Source organism: Salmo salar, chromosome ssa15 (assembly GCF_905237065.1).
Source record: "Salmo salar chromosome ssa15, Ssal_v3.1, whole genome shotgun sequence".
In the NCBI taxonomy this organism is placed as follows: Eukaryota; Metazoa; Chordata; class Actinopteri; order Salmoniformes; family Salmonidae; genus Salmo; species Salmo salar.
The window spans coordinates 28,525,894-28,541,039 of NC_059456.1; the positions used below are offsets into that span (position 1 = coordinate 28,525,894).

Here is a 15,146-nt window from a genome sequence, read left to right on the forward strand (position 1 = left end):
TCCTGTGTCTTTAGAGAACTGTTTCACTTTGATATCCTTTTTCTTCTGTCCTGATTTTCTATTTCTTTTCTTCTGTTAACTAGATATTCTTTGTTGTTCTTCGTTAGCTAGCTAGCTTCTTCCAAAAGAGTCCCTAGCAACTGCTTAGCAACTGGTAAACAATTCAGCTAGCTAAGATAACTACAATTTTATGAAAAATAGTTATTTTTCAAAAGCCTATCTTCTTTGTTTGTTGCTTGTTTTTTCTCCTATTCAGTCTTGCAGTTTTCTTTTGCTTTTTTCCGATGTACTTCACTCTAAAAACCATGTAAATTTCAATATTTGTAGGAGCTCATTTTTCAGCTGCTGCTGCTCAAATTGGAGTTCCGGAACATTAGTAACTAAAAATAAATAAATTAACCTAACCACACTTTAAAAAAAATACAATATGACTTGTGGACAACCCCACAAGCACGGAGCCACAGTTGTGATTAAAAATTAAATGAAACACTTTACTCAGTAAGGTCACACCTATAGTCACTCCCACAACGGCCAACTTTGAGTCGTTGATGAACTAGTCTTACGCACAATAGCATTGGATGAGGGCATCTGCCAGGAACAATGATCATGTGTTACACTAGTGAGAAGCTGTAGCATGTGCGTCTAGACTGGGAAAAGTAGCCACTCGTTTACATTTCCAGGTCCTTCCCTCTGACGAGTAGAATTCACCTTGAAAAACTCAACAGGAGTTTGCACAACTGTCGGGAGTGAAAAAGCAACACTGTTAGTGGATTGTGTCACAGCATGTGCACAGAGGATCACCTTATCCCTCAATACCACAGTTACTGTGTACACCTCACAGGGAGGATCCCAACAGAGTCCAGTCTTGCTGCAGCACTGACTGGTGTAATGACTGACCCGACTCATCACATGCTGCCTCAGGCTAGATACCAGTACTCCGCCGTCTCACCCTGGGACTCAGCGGCACTAACAGCCTAAACATCAGTAAACTCAATGCATGGACCGTTGAATTAGGTAAAGTTCGTTCAGGAAGTAAATCAAAATGCCAATTCTACATGCCTCAGAAGAGAGAAATTGGAATCTGTTTACTTCCAAAATTGAAAGACCAACACCGCTGCAGTCAGAGCTCGCCTCCATCCACAGCCTTGGAGCCCTGCTGGCATCACTTTGGGGGAATATGCTGGAACACTGAGTCAGTTCTTCCTACTACACTGGAAGCCTGTTCTGCTTTTATACCAATTGTTTATTTTAAAAGTTACTTTTCCCTCAGATGGAAAATTGGTTTGCAGCTTAAAACTGGTGCCGAGTTGCAGAATTACAAAAGGGGTTGATTTATACATGTCAGATGACTGAAGTATATGCCTTGATGTTGAATGCAAATAACCAGATGAGCATTAAAGATACCTTAATTTTAAGTTACCGTTTCCGACCCACTCACACTGCCATGCCTGATGAAAAGCCAAATTAGAGAAATTGATAGATTGAGGTGCAAGTGAATCAAACCAAATAATGTAGAACACTTTATTTGAACTTTCCTCACATCGGACATTTACACACGAAGAACCTGTCCAGATGAAACATATGCGATGCTCCTCAGATGTCTTTGCCCTGTTGAGAGAAAAACCTGTTAGTTCAGTTGTGTTTGACAGAGTCTGAAAATCATTCCATACCTTTCTCATTGTTGTCCTGGTTCACACACCATCCACTACAGAGGCCAGAGGGACTACTGGCGTCACAGATGAGCTCAACGCAATGGACAAAGAGCTACGAACCAAATAGACAAAGGGATGATTACCACTCAAACAAAATGTACCTAAACAGAAACTATTTTGTGAACTTTACCTGGCCACTAAGGTAATTAACATCCTTGGAGAAGGAGAACATCTGGACCTCAAAGTGTATGATGTGAGAGGGGAAGTGGACCCTGGAGTCATCCACCACTGGGTGGAAGACCACATGGTACAGAGCCTCCGGTTTCTCACAGCTGCCAGTGGAGACAGGAACCAAGTTAAGCAGACAAATAAAAAAAGCTGTAACCACAACCACCTTGTGAATGAAGTCCTACGGTGGTTTGGTCTGAATTCTTTAGAAATAGCCTGATTAGGCTGGCCCTACCTGAGGGGGTATACTACAAAGCAGGTTCAAGGAGTTAACATACCTACATATTCTGATAACTTTTTAGAAAGATCTACTGAATACAACCATGTTCATTTAGATTGAAATAATGCACTCAAAAAAGTTATCAGGGTTGGAACGCTAAGTCAGCATTAAATCCAAAGTAACCCACTACCCAAAACACTTGTCTGGGTCAAAAATAGAACAAGTTACCCATTAATGAGATACCATCTGGGTTGGGAGACAGTCCTTGTTGAGTGTGGCCCAGTAGTGGTCAAGGAATAGCGCCACCTTGGGGTCAGTGGACCTGGTAAGCACCACCTCAAAGTACAGAGGCTGTCTTAGGTATGTCACCACGGGGTTGTCCTCCTCCTGGTGGAACGAGTTATATGAGGCATCTGGAACATAGAAATAGAAAACTGGGGGAAGTGTTCAGCGGCCATGAAACAGGGAGGTACCTGAACTTATCCAATAAGAAATGCTCATTTTCATATCCTGTTGTGCCCCAATAAACATGACAGATCTATAGCAAATGCTACATCAACTAGAGGCTTCTGCTGAATTCACCAACCACCTACTCCATAACTACTCCTGCAGACCGGAGCTGGTTGGATAAGTGGAAGTATTACAGGTTGGAAATATTTCCACCCAGGCAATCAGAAGGCAAGATTAAGCCTTGACAATACTGCTTACATTTTTTCAATTTATCAAGATTATAAATGCAGTGAAGGAGACCTGCTAAGTTTATGCCAATGATGGAATATTCAATCCTCAGATCAGGACTGACTAAAATGTAGAGGCCAGGGGTCAAATTGAAATTAAGTCCTGGGAGTGCATTCTGACGAAGAACAGGAAAGGTAATCCAATTTTTCTTATAGTAATTCTGAGTTTAGTGAGCGCCAAACTTGGTGGGTGTCAAATTAGCTAGCCTGTGATGGCCGAGCTATCAACTCAGAATATTGCAAAATGTGCTTTCGCCGAAAAACTATTTTAAAATCTGACACCGCGATTGCATAAAGGAGTTCTGTATCTATAATTCTTAAAATAATTGTTATGTTTTTTGTAAACGTTTATCGTGAGTAATTTAGTAAATTCACCGGAAGTTTGCGGTGGGTATGCTAGCTCTGAACATCACATGCTAATGTAAAAAGCTGTTTTTTGATATAAATATGAACTTGATTGAACAAAACATGCATGTATTGTATAACATAATGTCCTAGGAGTGTCATCTGATGATGCATTTAGCCGTGGTTTTGATTTTTGTGACATATATGCTTGCTTTGAAAATGGCTGTGTGATTATTTTTGGCAGGGTACTCTCCTGACATAATCTAATGTTTTGCTTTCGCTGTAAAGCCTTTTTGAAATCGGACAATGTGGTTATATTAACGAGAGTCTTGTCTTTAAAATGGTGTAAAATAGTCATATGTTTGAGAAATTTAAGTTATAACATTTTTAAGGTATTTGTATTTTGCGCCACGCTCTACCATTGGATATTGGTGAGGCGTTCCGCTAGCGGAACGTCTGTCCCTAACAGGTTTTAAGAGTGTGCTCCTAATCTCAGCTCGTTACCTGTATAAAAGACACCTGGGAGCCAGAAATCTTTCTGATTGAGAGGGGGTCAAATACTTATTTCCCTCATTAAAATGCAAATCAATTTATAACATTTTTGACATGCGTTTTTCTGGATTTTTTGGTTGTTATTCTGTCTCTCACTGTTCAAATAAACCTACCATTAAATTATAGACTGATCATTTCTTTGTCAGTGGGCAAATGTACAAAATCAGCAGGGGGTCAAATACTTTTTTCCCTCACTGTAAATGAAGAGTGAACAGACTGGGAAACAGTTGGAGCATTCATTAGTCAATTTCATTTAGAATTTTAGCTTAACGTGTTCAGGGAGAGCGTCATACCTCAAACACTGTATTCGGTGAAGAGAAGGGCACTGTGATAGTGATGTTTGAGTCACCCTCTTAAATACTGTTGAGCAAGCTCCTTGGTGAGAGAAAGGGGCGTAGTCCAGAGAACACAGTTCCATACCAACGTCCTGCAGTACAGCATACACAACGGCAGGGTGAGAGAAAAGAGCGTAGTCCAGAGAACACAGTTCCATACCAACGTCCTGCAGTACAGCGTACACAACGGCAGGGTGAGAGAAAGGGGCGTAGTCCAGAGAACACAGTTCCATACCAACGTCCTGCAGTACAGCATACACAACGGCAGGGTGAGAGAAAAGGGCATAGTCCAGAGAACACAGTTCCATACCAACGTCCTGCAGTACAGCATACACAACGGCAGGGTGAGAGAAAAGGGCATAGTCCAGAGAACACAGTTCCATACCAACGTCCTGCAGTACAGCGTACACAACGGCAGGGTGAGAGAAAAGGGCATAGTCCAGAGAACACAGTTCCATACCAACGTCCTGCAGTACAGCGTACACAACGGCAGGGTGAGAGAAAAGGGCATAGTCCAGAGAACACAGTTCCATACCAACGTCCTGCAGTACAGCGTACACAACGGCAGGGTGAGAGAAAAGGGCATAGTCCAGAGAACACAGTTCCATACCAACATCCTGCAGTACAGCATACACAACGGCAGGGTGAGGGAAAGGGGCGTACTCCGGCAAGATGACCGGGCCATAGATCAGCTGAAGAGTGAAGGATGTGACTCCTTGTTCCAGTCTTTTCTGTAGATACAGTTGAAGTTGGAAGTTTACATTCAAGTTAATGACTCCAACCTAAGTGTTTTTAAACCCCTGTACACATTTCTTAATAAACTATAGTTTTGGCAAGTCGGTTATGACATCTACTTTGTGCATGACACAAGTAATTTTTCAACAAATGTTTACAGACAGATATTCACTGCATCACAATTCCACTGGGTCAGAGGTTTACACTAAGTTAAGTGCCTTTAAACAGCTTGGAAAATTCCAGAAAATGATGTCATGGCTTTAGAAGCTTCTGATAGGCTACTTGACATAATTTAAGTCAATTGGAGGTGTACCTGTGGATGTATTTCAAGGCCTACCTTCAAACTCAGTGCCTCTTTTCTTGACATCATCAAATCAAAATCAAATCAAATGTATTTATATAGCCCTTCTTACATCAGCTGATATCACAAAGTGCTGTACAGAAACCCAGCGTAAAACCCCAAACAGCAAGCAATGCAGGTGTAGAAGCACGGGAAAATGCAGGTGTAGAATCATGGGAAAAAGCAAAAGATATCAGCCAAGACCTCAGAAAACAATGGTTGACCTCTGCAAGTCTGGTTCATGCTTGGGAGCAATTTCCAAACGCCTGAAGCTACCACGTTCATCTGTACAAACAATAGTCCGCAAGTATAAACACCATGGGACCACTCAGCTGTCATACTGCTCAGGAATGAGACGCTTTCTGTCTCCTAGAGATGAACGTACTTTGGTGCAAAAAGTGCAAATCAATCCCAGAACAGCAGGAAAGGACCTTATGAAGATGCTGGAGGAAACGGGTACAAAAGTATCTATATCCACAGTAAAACGAGTCCTATATCAACATAACCTGAAAGGCCGCTCAGCACAGACAAAGCCACTGCTCCAAAACCACCATAAAAAAGCCAGACTACGGTTTGAAACTGCACATGGGGACAAAGATCGTACTTTTTGGAGAAATGTCCTCTGGTCTGATGAAACAAAAATAGAACTATTTGGCCATAATGACCATCATTATGTTTGGAGGAAAAAGGGGGAGGCTTGCAAGCTGAAAAACACCATCCCAACCGTGAAGCACGGGGGTGGCAGCATCATGTTGTGGGGGTGCTTTGCTGCAAGAGGGACTGGTGCACTTCACAAAATAGATGACATGAGGAAAGAAAATTGTCGATATATTGAAACAACATTTCAAGATATCAGTCAGGAAGTTAAAGCTTGGTCGCAAATGGGTCTTCCAAATGGACAATGACCCCAAGCATACTTCCAAAGTTGTGGCAAAATGGCTTATGGACAACAAAGTCAAGGTATTGGAGTGGCCATCACAAAGCCCTGACCTCAATCCTATAGAACATTTGTGGGCAGAACTGAAAAAGCGTGTGCGAGCAAGGACGCCTTCAAACCTGACTCAGTTACACCAGCTCTGTCAGGAGGAATGGGCCAAAATTCACCCAATTTATTGTGGAAACGTTGCAGAAGGCTACATGAAACATTTCACCCAAGTTAAACAATTTAAAGGCAATGCTACCAAATACTAATTGAGTGTATGTAAACTTCTGACCCACTGGGAATGTGATGAAAGAAACAAAAGCTGAAAAATCATTCTCTCTACTATTATTCTGACATTTCGCATTCTTAAAATAAAGTGGTGATCCTAACAGACTTAAAACAGGGAATTTTTACTGGGATTAAAAGTCAGGAATTGTGAAAAACTGATTTTAAATGTATTTGGCTAAGGTGTATGTCACAGTATCCAACGAAGGTGGCGCCCCTCCTCGGTCGGCGCGGCGCTCGGCGGTCGTCGTCGCCGGCCTATTAGCTGCCACCGATTTATGTTTCTGTGTCTTTTGGTTTTGTCTGTCTATCCCGCACCTGTTTCGTGTCTGTCATTAGTGGGGGGTTATTTAGTGTGTGTTTTCAGTTTGGGTTCTCGTGCGGGATTGTTTTATGTCAACTCTGGACAGTTGTGAGTGAGTGCTGCGCTCGTTGCTAATTATATTTACCGGGCTGCGCCCCGTGCGTCTTTTGTTTTGGGAACGTGTTTTCCCGAGTTGAATTTATGTGCGCCCTGTGCCTTTCGGCTTCTTGTGTTGTTCATGGATTTTCTATTAAAACCCACTATCACTCCGGACCTCTGTCTCCTGCCCCTGACTCTGCCTCTCTACTGATCCTGGTAATCGTGACAGAATCCCGCACCCCCGATGGAGTCAGCAGGAGCAGAAGCGCCGTCCGTGGCTGAGCAGGTGTCGCAACACGCCAGCCTTCTCCACCGCCTGGGCTCGGCCATGGACCAGGTGTTAGCCCGGTTGGAGAGCTGGGCGAGAGGTGCTCCCCCAGCCAGACCAGCTCCGGGTCCTCATCCGGCGCCCCCACCAACACACACTGAAGCGGGCTCCGGCGTTATCCGAATTACACCTCCCAGGGAATTCGATGGGACGGCCACTGGGTGTAAGGGTTTTTTGCTCCAGTTAGAACTGTACCTGGCGACCGTCCGACCCCCTCCCTCTGACGAAGAGAGGGTGAGCGTCTTCGTCTCGTGTCTCACGGGTCGAGCCCTGGAATGGGCCAATGCGGTCTGGGATGGCCCAGACTCGGCTCGGGGCGACTACCCAGAGTTCACCCACCGCTTCCGGGCACTATTCGATCATCCCCCGGAGGGCAGGGCGGCGGTTGAGCGGCTATTCCACTTGAGACAGGAGACGAGGAGCGCTCAGGATTTCGCTCTGGAATTCCGGACTCTCGCCGCTGGATCGGGGTGGAACGAGCGGGCCCTGATAGACCACTATAGGTGTAGTCTTCGCGAGGACGTCCGCCGGGAGCTGGCTTGTAGGGACAACACCTCCACCCTAGACCAACTGGTGGATTTGTCCATTAGATTGGACAACCTACTGGCTGCCTGGGGACGTTCCAGTCGGGGTCTGTTCGTTCCGCCTCCCAGTCCTCCTGCTCCACAGCCCATGGAGATAGGGGGGGCTGCATCGAGGAGGACCGGAGGGGGGGTCTCTCCTGCACCCGCTGTGGGCGCAGAGGACACACTGTGGACCGGTGCTGGGGAGGTCCACCCGGGAGTTCGGAGGGCAGGCAGAGCACTACTTCGACCCCCCAGGTGAGTCCGCACCAGCCACACCCAGAGCCCCCTGTCAACCACATGTACACCTCCGTTAGTTTTCCAGATTTTTCCCCTCACTTCCAGTATACGGCACTAGTCGATTCAGGTGCAGCTGGGAGTTTTATGGACCGTGGGTTAGCTAAGAGGTTAGGGATTCCCCTGGTTCAGCTGGACCACCCCTTCCCCGTGCACGCCCTAGATAGTCGACCGCTAGGGTCAGGCCAAGTAGGGGAGGTCACAGTGCCACTGGTTATGCAGACGTGGGGGGGTCATGAGGAACGTATCAGCCTGTTCCTCATTGACTCCCCGGCGTTTCCGGTGGTACTGGGAATCCCCTGGCTAGCCACTCACAACCCTCAGATTTCGTGGAGGCAGAGGGCTCTTACGGGGTGGTCGAGGGAGTTTCCATCGGTGCGACTACGGTGGAGAGTCCAGACCAAGTCTCCACCGTGCACATTCCCTCAGAGTATGCCGATTTGGCTATCGCCTTCAGTAAGACGAAGGCGACTCTATTACCCCCCCCCCCCCCCATCAACGAGGAGATTGTGCGATAAACCTCCAGGCCGACGCGGTCCTTCCTAGGAGTCACGTGTATCCTCTGTCTCAGGAGGAGACAGCGGCTATGGAGACATACGTCGCTGAGTCCTTGAGACAGGGATACATTCGGCCATCCAAGTCCCCCGTCTCCTCAAGTTTTTTTTTCGTGAAGAAGGAGGGAGGTCTGCGCCTGTGCATTGACTATAGAGGTCTAAATGCTATCACAGTGGGTTTCAGTTACCCGCTACCTCTCATTGCTACGGCAGTGGAGTCATTTCACGGGGCGCGCTTCTTCACGAAATTAGATCTCAGGAGTGCGTATAACCTGGTGCATATCCGAGATGGAGACGAGTGGAAAACCGCATTTAGCACCACATCGGGCCATTATGAGTACCTCGTCATGCCATATGGGTTAAAGAACGCTCCCGCTGTCTTCCAATCCTTTGTGGACGAGGTCCTTAGGGACATGCTCGGGCAGGGTGTGGTGGTGTACATCGATGACATCCTGATCTACTCCGCCACACGCGCCGAGCATGTGTCCCTGGTGCGTAAAGTGCTTGGGCGGCTGCTGGAGCATAACCTATACGTCAAGGCTGAGAAATGTGAGTTCTCCAAACGAGCCGTCTCTTTTCTGGGATACCGCATTTCCACCTCGGGGGTGGTAGTGGAATGTGACCGCGTTACGGCTGTGCATAATTGGCCAACCCCAACCACTGTGAAGGAGGTGCAGCGGTTCTTGGGGTTCGCTAATTATTATCGGAGGTTTATCCGGGGTTTTGGCCAGGTAGCGGCTCCCATTACCTCACTGATGAAGGGGGGTCCGGTGCGGCTACGATGGTCTGCAGAGGCGGACAGAGCCTTCCATCGTCTGAAGGTGCTGTTTACCAACGCTCCTGTCCTGGCGCATCCGGATCCCTCTTTGCCATTCATAGTGGAGGTGGACGCGTCCGAGGCTGGGGTAGGAGCTGTGCTATCGCAGCGCTCGGGCGTTCCTCCGAAGCTCCGCCCATGTGCATTCTTTTCCAAGAAGCTGAGCCCGGCAGAGTGCAACTATGATGTAGGGGACCGGGAGCTGTTAGCCGTGGTCAGGGCTTTGACGGTGTGGAGACATTGGCTTGAGGGGGCACGTCACCCTTTTCTCATCTGGACCGACCACCGTAACCTGGAGTTTATCCGGGCAGCGAGGAGGCTTAATCCCCGTCAGGCAAGGTGGGCCATGTTCTTTACGAGGTTTCACTTTACCCTCTCGTACATTCCAGGTTCCCGGAACCGGAAGGCTGACGCAATGTCGCGTCTCTACGACACCGAGGAGCGGACCATCGATCCTACTCCCATACTTCCCGCCTCCTGTCTGGTGGCACCGGTGGTATGGGAGGTGGATGCGGACATCGAGCGGGCGGGTTGGTCAGAACCCACTCCACCTCAGTGTCCCGTGGGCCTGAAATACGTTCCGCTTGGTGTGCGCGATCGCCTGATCCGATGGTCCCACACTCTACCCTCCTCGGGTCATCCTGGGGTGGAACGGACAGTGCGGGGCCTGAAGGGGAGGTACTGGTGGCCCACCTTGGTTGAGGATGTTCGGCGTTATGTCTCTTCCTGTTCGGTATGCGCCCAGTGCAAGGCTCCTAGACACCTGCCTCGAGGGAAATTACAGCCCTCCCCGTTCCACAACGGCCTTGGTCTCACCTCTCGGTGGATTTCCTCACGGATCTCCCGCCGTCCCAGGGGAACACTGCGATCCTGGTCGTTGTGGACCGGTTCTCAAAGTCGTGCCGTCTGCTCCCTTTGCCCTGTCTTCCTACGGCCCTGCAGACTGCGGAGGCCCTGTTCACCCATGTCTTCCGGCACTATGGGGTGCCCGAGGACATCGTATCTGATCGGTGTCCCCAGGTCACGTCCAGGGTGTGGAGATCATTTATGGAGAGGCTGGGGGTCTCGGTCAGCCTGACCTCGGGTTTCCACCCCGAGAGTAATGGGCAGGTCGAGCGCATTAACCAGGATGTGGGCAGGTTTCTGCGGTCATATTGCCGGGACCGGCCAGGGGAGTGGGCGCAGTTCGTACCATGGGCCGAGATGGCCCAGAACTCTCAGTGCCACACCTCTACTAACCTGTCACCCTTCCAGGTTGTATTGGGGTATCAGCCGGTCCTGGTGCCATGGCAACAGAGCCAGACGGATGCTCCTGCGGTGGAGGCATGGGTGAAGCGCTCTCTGGAGACCTGGAATGCGGTCCAGGAGTGTCTAAGGAGGGCTGGTGAACGACACAAAGAGAGAGCTGACCGCCACTGCAGTGAAGCCAGAGTCTGGCTCTCGACCCGGAACCTGCCCCTCCGCCTGCCCTGCCGGAAGCTGGGTTCGTGGTTTGTGGGGCCGTTCAAAGTCCTGAGGAGGATAAACGAGGTGTGTTACAGGTTACAACTCCCTTCATATTACCGCATTAACCCCTCGTTTCATGTGTCTCTCCTCAGGCCGGTGGTAGCTGGTCCGCTACAGGACGATGAGGTGCTGGAGGTCCCCCCGCCCCCCGTACACAGTCCGAGCCATCCTGGACTCCCGACGTCGGGTAGGGGGCCTGCAGTACCTCGTGGACTGGGAGGGGTACGGTCCGGAGGAGAGGTGCTGGGTTCCGGCAGTGGACATTCTGGATCCACCTATGCTGCAGGAATTCCACCGTCGCCGTCCGGATCGGCCAGCGCCTCGCCCTCTGGGCCGTCCCCGAGGCCGGCGTCGGCGCACGGCACCAGGGAGGAGGGGTACTGTCACAGTATCCAACGAAGGTGGCGCCCCTCCTCGGTCGGGCGGTGCTCGGCGGTCGTCGTCGCCGGCCTATTAGCTGCCACCGATTTATGTTTCTGTGTCTTTTGGTTTTGTCTGTTTATCCCGCACCTGTTTCGTGTCTGTCATTAGTGGGGGGTTATTTAGTGTGTATTTTCAGTTTGGGTTCTCGTGCGGGATTGTTTTATGTCAACTCTGGACAGTTGTGAGTGAGCGCTGCGCTCGTTGCTAATTATATTTACCGGCTGCGCCCCGTGCGTCTTTTGTTTTGGGAACGTGTTTTCCCGAGTTGAATTTATGTGCGCCCTGTGCCTTTCGGCTTCTTGTGTTGTTCCCGGATTTTCTATTAAAACCCACTATTACTCCGGACCTCTGTCTCCTGCACCTGACTCTGCCTCTCTACTGATCCTGGTAATCGTGACAGTGTATGTAAACTTCCGACTTCAACTGTAAGTTAAAAGCATTGGTCAACTGATAACATTGTAACTATTCAACATCAAGGGATAATGTCAAGTACATTGGGGAATATGAAAACGAGTTATAAACATTCTAAAAAGCAATGTTGCCACATTCCTCAACGACTACGCATTATAAAATCAAGCACCATTTGCATGTAAAGACGGCATGACAGTCACTCAATTTGTTGACCCATACCTATTAGGCAATGCGGCTTTGTGTTTAGAGAGCGAAAGGTACTTCCTTAAAGACCACTGAGTCAGAAAAGGGAACTTCCATTGTGAAGGTCTTTGAGGTGTTGTCCAGGGATCTGTGCTCCTGAACATTAAAGCCTTTGGCATTGCACTCTGCAACAGTTAGCACACAGATGGGAAAGGTGACATTCAGCAGCTCCACATCAATGTTGAAAGTCCCCAACTCAAACACAAGCACTGGTTGTTCAGCGTCCAAGGGCGTGTCTGTTCATTGGCACAAAATAAATCATTTAAATGCTTAGCAGAAACCTGCATTTTGGGGATAATCCCACCATGTTTCAGTACATTGTCTTCCTTTCAGTGCCTAATTAACTGGACTCAGCATCCCAACAGCACCTTTAAACTAAACCTTACTCAGTTGCGAACTTGTGGAGGCCTGGCCATTGGAGGTGTGGTGATAGGTAAGAGGACTTTGTATCTGGTGTCCTCGTTTGCATCCTCCTCAATCCACAGCAACTCAAGCATGGGCTCAATGGTGTAAGTGAAGTAGTGGTCATCCTGAATATGGCTGTTAGATAGTCAAGTGATCATTTAGTAATATTTCTTGATAAGATACATTTTACACAAGTCAGATTTTAGAGTTTTCCCCTGAAAGAAAGCAAAGGGAGAAGTGTTACTGCAAAGCACTGACAAGTGCGTCACTGACTGAAAAGTAGTATTTTATGGCAGCCATTTCCTCAGGGTCCAGTCTCTTGGCATCAATCCCCATGTATACCGCCAACATGGTGAAGGCATCAGAGGAGATCAGTGGGTCTAGGTGCCTGGGCATGTACCAGGTGATCATTTCTGGAGTGAAGGCCACTGCCCCTGTAGTGAAACATCTTCAGTAGACCAGGGAACCTTGTAGCAAATAAAAAATGTGCCCTTTGACAAATTCAGGTAGTTCTTTGTTTCAAAACTCCCAACTGAACACTACCTAGGTAGATCAAGCAACACAAATGAAAGTCGTGCCAATAGTTCACTGGTGTTGGACAAGCAGCAGTGGCATCTATTCGAGTCACCAGCCACTTCTGCTCAAAGGTTGAGATCAGCCTCATCGGAACCCCAGCTACCTGTTCAGGGGGCAACCACACCAGGGCTGTGCTCAGTAGGGCACCGTGTAGTAAAACGTTGCACAGAGCAAAAAACTAACAATTTGACAAGTTCAGGTAGGGCCACTTGGTTTCCAAACATTTGCTCTACTGAACACAACCCAGTCAGAAAACATAGGGGGGATAAACAGTTAGCTCATGGAGGAAGTGGAGAAAGTCAGCTTACATCCTGTAGGTATGTCTCCTCTGCATTATCAGGGCTCCTCAACACTAGCCATTTGGGAGTGTTGCCTATTGCATAGCCCTTTCTTTGGAGCTCATCCACCTTCATGACCTTCTTGCTAGGACTGAAGACCACTGCTGTCATGCATCCTGAAGCAAGATCCTGTTTTAGGAAATGGAAACATGAATTAACCAACTTCTTACTAAAGGCAAATTGTTCGGCGCCAACTTATCATTTTGCAATGGAATTAAAGAAACGTGGCTACCTCAGCACCTCTGAGGTTGCCGCTCCTTGCCTTAAGCTGCTCAAGGACGGTTTGGAATGCTGGAAGACTCCTGACCGACACCTAGGGGAGAAAGGCCATTACTCCCCATACAGTATATGGCAATATATTCTCCCTCCCATACAATAGGAAATCAAGTCAACTCATTTCTTAATAGTCTCGTCAATTTCAGTCTGCTCTCCTAAAAACGCAATGAAGAGCCAATGTTCCTCTGACCATATTCTGTAAGCATTTTGAGGTGGTGAGTGAAATCAAGAACAGTTGAGAAAAAGCCAAGACCTCTGCTTTGTTGCAGAATAAACTAAAGTGGAGAATTGTAGAGCTAGACAGATAATTCCTACAGGCATTTAGGACAAGCGCGACAGTTCTCCATAGGGGCTAGCCCAGTCAGCCGCCAACTACCTTAACTACCTATTGACGATAACATCTTCTAGCCAGGTGAGTTTTGTTTAGTGACTAGTGTTAACATTGCTCTAAAAAAGGTTAACACTAGTCGCTGCAGTACAGTTTCAGAAACATAAGGAATATCTCGTATCAAAAACATGGTTTGATTACTACATACCATTGTAGGGTTAAGGTTCACACACTGCTTTGTTACAGAAAACAGACAATCTGTGCTAATTAGCCATCTGCGTCTCCTAACATCTGTGTACACAACACTGATGCCACAAACATGTTACTGAAAAATACTGTCCGCTGCAACTGTTAAGTGTACAGCAAGTGTGTACTTCGCATGGGAAATTATTGATGTGATATGAAAGTAGAGGGATGTATGTCTCTAGAACTGTACTGCAATAAAAACCGAGTCACATGCAGATGGAGTATTTGGCTTCCAGTGCATATTTGCCTTTAAAACAGAACATGTAAGGCCTTTGGCGTAACGTTGGCCTCCATTAGTCCATTGGGGCATGCTCTGCTCACTTACCTCCATGTAGGTGCGGTCACACAGAATCTATCGGGAGGCCCATAGGGTGTAGCTACAGTATTTTGCCTACTCTGTACACGGAGCAGTGTTGCCAACTCCTCAGTAAGGAAAGTAGCTATTGGCTGTCCTAAAAGTCGCTAAATGACATCATCACCTAATTTGCATAATTGGCCATGTGCATGTAATTGTGATGGACGCTGTAGGAGAGAGGAATAATGTCGTGGGAGAGACAAAAAGTGAGTAAAAACACCCTAAATATGTTTAGCACTACAAATGAACTTTCTTCTGTCAATTCTTTTTTTTTTATGTCACAATTCCAACCCTCCTCCTTTATCTTGGCTTGGGGCCGGCAAAAGTGACCCAAAAGAGACACTCTGACGGAGTTACTTAGTTTATTATTTTATTTTGGTTTTTTAGTTTAGTTTTCTTAATTTGGTTTGGTTTTTAACCTTAAGGTCCACTTAGGAGCCAACAACAAGTCAGTAAAACATGAACATTTTTAACCATAACATTTTTTTGTATACAATCTACATTAACAATCTAAATGGACCAAAAAGAAACAATAGAAAAAACTGTCAATGGCAATGTGAGAAAATTATGGTAACTAGTCTGGCCATAATTCAGGTTAATTGTTTTTTTTCCCAGACAGGCTGACAGGCAGACAGGCTGGGCTGGCTCACAGAAAGAGTGGGTCATCGTCATTTTGGTCAATGCTCTCTATGGCAGGTTCAGCAACTGAGGGAGCTGACTTAAATG

General features: G+C 47.4%; 1 pseudogene; it reads right to left on the reverse strand.

Moving 5' to 3' along the window:
- Positions 1 to 1,434: 1,434 nt before the first annotated feature.
- LOC106571228 (uncharacterized) lies at positions 1,435 to 13,326 on the reverse strand (annotated as a pseudogene).
- Positions 13,327 to 15,146: the final 1,820 nt, after the last annotated feature.